This window comes from Sciurus vulgaris, assembly GCF_902686455.1.
Source record: "Sciurus vulgaris genome assembly, chromosome: 12".
Taxonomy (NCBI): domain Eukaryota; kingdom Metazoa; phylum Chordata; class Mammalia; order Rodentia; family Sciuridae; genus Sciurus; species Sciurus vulgaris.
In genome coordinates this window covers 13,674,642-13,680,641 of record NC_136473.1, presented here as the reverse complement: position 1 = coordinate 13,680,641, position 6,000 = coordinate 13,674,642, and the positions used below count along the sequence as shown (strand labels likewise).

Below are 6,000 nucleotides of genomic sequence, written 5' to 3'. Positions count from 1 at the left end.
GGAAGGAAGGAAGGAAGAAAGAAAGAAAGAAAGAAAGAAAGAAAGAAAGAAAGAAAGAAAGAAAGAAAGAAAGAAAGAAAGAAAGAAAGAAAGAAAGAAAGAAAGAAAGAAAGAAAGAAAGAAAGAAATTAGTTTCCTAACATGCAGGTGGCCCTGGGTTCAGTCTCCATCAGCAAGAGAAAATGAAAGGGAGGGAAGGGGGGAGGGAAAGAAAGGGGAGGAAAAAAAGAAAAGAAAAAAGATTGCCGCTTAATGTATCAGACTAATCTGATTTTGGTATATTGTAGAAACAAAAGATTTAGCCAAGTGTATTTAATCATTTAGTGTTATCATTGAAAGGAAAAAATTGCTCTGTAATAGTTTTGGAAACCAGACATAATTTTCTAACCTAAACGAAAAGTTAATTCTATGAAGGACAGGAAAAACTGCCCCAATTATCCTTATTATGATAATCATTACTAATACCAGCGAAGCACAAAAAGTCCTGAAATGACAGGTGCGCTGTACCGACACAATGTTGCAGCTTCAAAGACTAAAGTTTAAAGCAGTTCCACTTCGGAACTTGTGCATAAAACGACCACGTGCAGATACAGAGAGTCAACATAATAGATCAGGAGCAATCTGAAACCACTATCCGGGGTAGGTTATTTTTAAAAGAACAACGTTTCCAAGTCCTTTATGGTGTAAAATCACGATTGAACAGACACCAACGACCGACGACCGACGACTGACGACCGTGGCCCTTCCCTCTGGAGGCTCATTTTCGGTTTTCGGCTGGGTGAGAGGAGCCGGCGCGCTGCCCGCGCCCCTTTCCCGGGCACTCGCAATGTGGGGAGGCTGAGGCGCCCCAGGCCAGCGCTGCCTGCAGCATCGCCACCCGCGGGGGTTGTCCCAGCACCTCCTGGTCCTAGTCGCAGCAGAGCGACAAGTGGCCAGTAAGGTGTGAGGATGGAGGGTGGGAACAGGATGAGCAGGGGAGACGCAGGAGCCGCTGGGCAAGCGAGGACAGTGCGCAGCTGAGCGCGCGTCCCTGAGCAGGGTGCCGGGTCCCCCTCGGCCTGCCGCGCCGCGGCCGAGAGGGCGACGAGCGCCCCCTGGCCGGCGCCACCCGCGGGGCGCACCCGCCGTGCACCGGACCAGCGCCAGTGCCCGCGCCACCCGAGCAGCAGCAACCCGGCGTTCAGACCGCGGCGGCGCCACCAGGTAGGGCCCCTGAGCCCCGCGATGCGGGCCGGGAGGGAGGGGGCTGCCAGGTGCCAAGGCCCCGGGCGGGAAGGGTCACCCGGGGGTCCCTCGGAGCTGCTCCAACAAGAGGCTAGGGCCGTCGCGGGAAGCAGGGCTGAGAAAGAAATCGAAAAAAAACAGCTCGAGCCAAAGCCAACTCTGGGGCTCCCCCACCCCGTCTGGGTTTCTTGTGTGCTGATGACCGTGACCCTGGCAGTGGCCGGGTGCTGGCCGCCGGACCGGGCTGGGGGCGCCTCCTTCCTACTCTCATTTCACCTGAACTAAGAGGGCTGAAGCGGAGGGAGGGAGGTGGAAAGTTTTTGTTCTCATCGCAAAAATGTGTAAGGAAGGGTGTTTTCTGGAGAGGGCAACCCGGTTTTCTGGGTAATTGCTGGAGCAGCAAACAGGACTAGGGACATTCACTTTTCTGACCAAACCAAGTTTCTTTCCAAGGGCCTGGGGTGGGTGCGAAGCAGTTTTTTTGGAGTGGGAAAAAAAGAAAAAAAGAAAAAGAAAAAGAAAAAAGCCTGGGAGCTGAAGCCTGTGACCTTGAGCGAGATTGTTTTCCAGCTTTGAGGTCCACATGTTGTCAAAGTGTAGTTGGTGAAATAAAATATCGTTAGTTTATTGAATTCTTACCGGCATTTATCGATGTGAGAGTGACTTTAATGCTCAAGGCCTAGGCACTTGCCACTGACATGAAGGGAGTTTCTGGTCATTTCTGCAAGGAGACTGCCACAGAGCTGCCTTGTCCTGCGATTGTCCTGCCACTGTGTGGGCTGGAAGTGGTGCTAATAAAAGGTTATTCAGCAATGGCCGAAGCTGAGGAGGGGGGCGGTGAGGTGGAGAAAACGCTACTCTATGGGCTGTGCCTGTCAGTGGGGAAAATGGCCCACCTGTGCCCAATACTCAGGTCCTTCAAGTTACAGGTGCCCTTGAGAGCACAGACCAAGCTTGTGAAATTATTGAGGAACTGCCCACCAGACCTGGGGAGTGTGCCTGTGTATTCTGTCTGCTTCCTCTTCTCTGCCCCTTTTATTTGGCAAGGAGAATTTTAAGGCAGCAAGATTCAGGAGACTCCGGCAGGCTTCATCAGTTTTTCTGGCCCCTGCTTTGTTTCTCTAGAACTGATGACCACCTCTGGTTCTTTGGTTCTTTCCTGGCAGGAGCTACTTTATAGAGATCCCTATGAACAGGGACTGGGTCCCTCACCCCATTCCACATCCCAACCTGTGAATGAACATCTTCATATTTTTCCCTAACTGATCTTTGGTAACTGGTAAAATGGCAGACTTACTGCGGATGCTTCATCTCTTGAAAGTGCTGTGTCTAGTGGGAAGAAGGGTGACATTTACTAATTTGGTTGCAAATTACTTTTGAAGTTTATGCACAGCTGTTTAAAATCTTTCAGAGATCAGGGCCATTGTCTGATGCAGGTGTCTACCACAGAAAGATCTCTCGTTAGTCCCTTTCTTTTGCTGATTGAATGAACATAAATTTAAAGACAGGGCATAGAAAGATCTGAAACCTGCAGACTCTTACAAGTTAGCAATTCAATCTAAATTAAGTTTTTTTTGTTTTCTTTTCTCTCATCAGCCTTTATTTCTCATTTCAAGCATAACCTGTTTGTCACCACTAGCTTTTGTTCATGTCCCGTGATTGTCTTCTACACTTTTAAAGTGTAAACTTCCAGGGAAGGTTTTTATTGCCATCCGCTTCATCATGTTCATTTCCGCCACTGTCTTGTCTCGTGTTATGGTGGCTCACGATGACTCTTAAGCAGACTTCTACACCTGTTCTCCTCCCGGCTCCACCTCCTACAACAGAGACTCTTCTGAGTCAGTGCATGGCAGTTACTAACACTACTAGAACTTGGATTTCTCCTGCTATCTCACCTCTCCTTCAGGAATTACAGGGATGTTCAGCTAGTCACATCTAGGTTCTTCCTGTAATCTCATGATCCTTTCCAAAACTAACATTCTGTTTTCTATTGTCCATAGCAAGCATTGGAGGCCCCTGAAATTTCTATAAGGGTGCCTCATTCTGTTGTAACACATTCTCTCTCCTTGTTTGTGGAAAAGATCGAATTCTCTGTATATTGAATTCCCTGAGTCCAGGATTTTCTATCAAGAATGCAGGCTTATGGTATAGGTCTATAATGTCAGAGATTTCAGTAAACCTCCACAGATGAATCTCTCCCTCTAATGCATATTTAATTATAATATAGTTGACTTTCTTTAAAATAGGAATTTGAATGAGTACTTCCTGTTTTTAATGTGTTTGTTTTAGAGTTAGTGACTGTGTTGTTGGCCCTTGAAAATATTGCTGATATATTAATGTAATGTGGCGGTTTGTTAATAAGTTTGTATTTGATTTCAGGTGATTTCAATTTTCAAAGTAATTTCCCCAAACTTATTGAAAACAACATTTTTATATAATGAAAAGTCCCAGTGACACAGATGAGTAATGAGAACTATATGTATTTTTATGTGTGTGTGTATGTGTGTGTGTGTGTGTGTGTGTGCATTCCCACAATTAGATCTATAATAAAAGTAGAGGAATTAGTCTTATGGTGTCATGGTCGTGTGTATCTATGTGTATGTGTGTGTGTGTGTGCGTGCGTTCCCACAATTAGATCTATAATAAAAGTAGAGGAATTAGTCTTATGGTGTCATGGTCATGTGTATCTATGTGTATGTATATCTACATATATGAATACATACATGTGTATGTGTGTATACACACACATATACACATATGTATATATAGACATATACGTATCATTAAACTCATTCTTTCTGTTCCTATTCCTTGTTTTCAAACTTTAAGTATCTCATTTCTAAGCAGTATGCACCCAGTTTACCTTTTTCATACTTAGCCTAACTGTTGAAGCAGAAACTTACAGAAAAACATGACGTTAAGCAGAAAAGTGAATTAAAAGGTTTTCCCTTACAATGATGGAAATATCTTTCACCTTATTGTAGCTTGTCATTCACACAAAAATTCCAGTTACTCTATTTAGTCTTCTAACTATATTCTCAGGGAAAGGTAAGAATTTGACATTTCAGGAATTAGGAATAACTTCCTAAGCCCAGAATCCATACATTTCTGCCTTGGTAAATTAGCAGATATTTAAGTCTCTTCACTTTGGCAGCATATCCTTCTATGAGTTGCTGTAGGTTGATGTTAGCTTTTGAATTAAGCTAATAATATTAATGATAATAAGCAAAGCAAATGAAAGCAATTAAGTGTGGTTTTATTAAGTCATTATCATTTACTATTTACCGGATAGCCACTATGCTCAGAATTTTGTTGATATTTGACAAACAGTGCCACCACATTTTATCTTCATAAAGCTTTTATAAATTAGATATTTTTATATTTATTTTTTAGATGAAGAAACAGGCATGGGGAGTGAGTCACTTGCCCAGGCTTTGTAACTTGTCCGAGGTAGTGTTAAGCTTGTCTGTCCACCTCTGACCTACAACTTACCAATTCACTTCTTTGAAATTGTGATAAAATATGCATAACATCAAATTCACCCATCTACATTTTAAGTGCGCAGGCTTGCCATACAACTGAACTATTGGATGCTTCTTTCTCTGAAGATCTGATCTTCCTTTAAATTTTTCAGTAAGAGAAAAATATTTTAAAAATAAAAAATAAGTGACAGAGGGAAATAACTCACCATGTTGGTCCTCTGAGTGCCTTTTCCACATGAAGTGACTCTGTGTCACTGCTCCAATCCCAGACTACTTTGGTGAGCATTTTTTTAAGTGTATTCTGGCATCAATTAGCACTCTCTGTTTGAAAGTGCAAAGAGCAGACCCTCATCTGTCTTGCCCTTTTCCCATCCCCAGCCTTCCAAGTTGCTTCCACTGAGTGCCTAGGAAGCAGCCTGCTGCCCAGTGGGGTGGTCTCCAGTGCAAACTGAGAGCTGTGAGTCCATGGCCAGGAGAAATCACTCCCCACAGTCCAGCTGCGCAAGATGTCAAGTCTCTCGTGAAAGTGAACGAGATGCTGTTTTCCTTGCTGTTTGGGGAGAAGTTCCTTTTAGCTACCTGTTCAGCATTTTTCAAGGCATTAGTCTTGAGCGTTTTCCATTCTGCACCTATTTAGCTACTTTTCAGCTGTACGAAACCAGGCTTCTTACCAACATTACTTCAACCCATAAGACTCAGTCCATTAGTGGCTTATGACGTTCTTTTATTGGATGGTGACAAGCATGTCTTTTAAAAATGAAATAGCATATGACAGAAATAAATAGACTCCACTTCATGTAATAAGTGTAATTATTTCATGGCATTTTGTACTGTTTGGTTTGAAGCATAATAAATCTGTTTCTTATCTACAAGTTTTAACATTATGAACATAAAGCATTTAGTTTCCTATACTGTTCCTTAAAGTTATAGAAACACATATGTTTGGGGTTAGAAGGAAGAAGGCAAAATGGAACAGAAAGTGGCATTTGTTGGCTGTGCACAGTGCCACAGGCCTGGACACCGGGAATCAATTACTCACGGAGCCATCTCTTGATTGTTTATTAAAAAGACACATGAAGTTGACAGAGACTAAGAAACTTGATCAAGGGCCACACAACAAATTGGGAGTATTGAACCCTGAGCTCTTGGTTCCTCATTTAGTGTTCTATTTATGCCTCCTTCTTTTGTGTTCCTAAAGTCTCTTCATCCCTGGACATTTCCTCACGAGCATTATAATCATATTCTTTGTTTGTTAGGAAGAATTTAAACTTTGAGGTATATCCCATCAGCTTCA

General features: G+C 43.2%; 1 protein-coding gene across 1 annotated transcript in view; it reads left to right on the top strand.

The window, feature by feature from the left end:
- The first annotated feature begins 740 nt into the window (after window positions 1-740).
- Window positions 741-6,000, top strand: part of PRKCQ (protein kinase C theta) — a 114,775-nt gene continuing 109,515 nt past the window's right edge. The window contains exon 1 of the mRNA XM_079106988.1: window positions 741-1,203. The gene's annotated coding sequence lies outside the window, so the exon portion shown is untranslated. The remainder of the gene's footprint in view (window positions 1,204-6,000) is intronic.